The following is a 1,764-nucleotide window of genomic DNA, read 5'->3' as shown; positions in this document are numbered from 1 at the left end:
ACAACCAAAGAAAAACCAAGCATGCGTGGTTGTGGGGCTTATGTCACTTTGAGTAAACAGGGCGGTTCTGCTAAGCCTTCTGACTTTGTAGTTGTAAGGATACGTGCCTCTTGTACCATGCCAAATCATCCCACTGACTTGCTCTCCATCTACCTGTCATCTTGCCAGAAAACTACGTGTAGATTGTGAAGTGGGGATAAGATCAAATGTAAGGGATCAGTACTGCCTTTGGGAATACTTCTCTCACTGCTTCTCGTGGGAGACTTGTCTGCTCACTGTCCTCAGCTGCTAGTCTTACCATCGCATTGCTAGTATTTCATACACCTGTGTTTTTTGTAACCTTTTCTGCAGCAATCGTTTGTTGGTAGGGGGTAGCAGGTATTAAAAAGACAGATCCGACAAGAATGTAGTTGTATCTATTGTTTCTCCTCTTATGTGCTGGATTTTGTGCTTCCACCTTTGACACTTTACCTGGCAAGGCATTGATGCAGGATGACACGTTGGCAATGCTGTTACTTGTACTGGTGCTGTAGACTTGACCACAACAGAACAAATGCCTGTGCTGGTAAAATTATGCTGATGAGGTAAGTGAAGTTAAAGCATTATACCACAACAAATGCTTTTGCTTATAACATGAAGGTGCAGATAAGGAAGGACCTTCCAGTTTTACTAGTCTATCTTGGGTATGTCTGTGATCTTAGTGGGTCTTTCTCATCCTACCTAATCTGAATCTGATCATATAAACTAATGGTGATAAACAGAAAAGATTAATTTCAAAGGAAAGATTGTCACTTCTGCTTCAAACAAAAATGCTTATCTGGAAGTCTCTTTACGTCTAGTTTGTGAAGATGTATGGGAACAATGCTGGTGCATCTGTTAGCACAGCTATAGCCACTTGCATGTCCGGGAAAAGTCTTTGTTAGCTTTTTCCAGTATCCTTAACGTCTCATTTGCCATGATGACTACAAAGATTTACTCCCTTGAGCTATCACTGTCTTGATATTACTGCTTCACTGTGACCACTCACCTCCCTGGACGTGGGGCTTGTCTCAAAGCCTCATTTGTTAACCAAGTTTATTATTACCCTCTGGAATGTTCTTGGGGTGGCTCTGGCACACCTGGGAGGTAAGAGTGGCCACTTCCCCCCATACCATATATTTTATGGCACATGACAGAGGCAAAGTCCCTTCAACAGTGTCGTAGGGCTGGATCAGGCAGCTGTAATAGCCCAGTTCTTCTCTACACAGGCTGAGCACTGCATGTTTCAAAGGCAAGTGGGGCCAGCAAGGAACCTGAATGAAACAAAGTAATGCAGGTGGATTTTGGGAAAACTGTGGGCTTCACTGTCTTCCTTGGTCAGTGCACATAAAATAGTTAATTTTGGTTATTGTTCCCTTCAGATAGACAGGTAAAAGTATATAGTCTCTTTGTTGCTGAACTTAAACTGACTTCTGAGGCAATGTGACTTTTCCGTACATCTTGGAGTGCAATAGGCTCTCTATTCCCTGTAGTAGCAGCATTGGACTCCTCCATGCTCTGCCTGATGCAAATGACTCCTGATGGTGCCCAGCACTGTGTGCACACAGTTTTCAGTTGAGGAAATTATTCTGCAGCAGCTTAGCTGGCTAAACCTAACAGCTAGATTGTGTGAATCAGCATTCTTTGCTTAATGAAAACCAAAATGAGTTGCTGAAATATAAGTCATCCTGCCTGATGTCACTGCAGCTGATGTGACCATTTCTTTCTGGATGTGATCTGAGAACT

This window comes from Nestor notabilis, unplaced genomic scaffold, assembly GCF_000696875.1.
Source record: "Nestor notabilis isolate BGI_N333 unplaced genomic scaffold, ASM69687v1 scaffold6752, whole genome shotgun sequence".
In the NCBI taxonomy this organism is placed as follows: Eukaryota; Metazoa; Chordata; class Aves; order Psittaciformes; family Psittacidae; genus Nestor; species Nestor notabilis.
Note: the sequence above shows the minus strand (reverse complement) of the source record.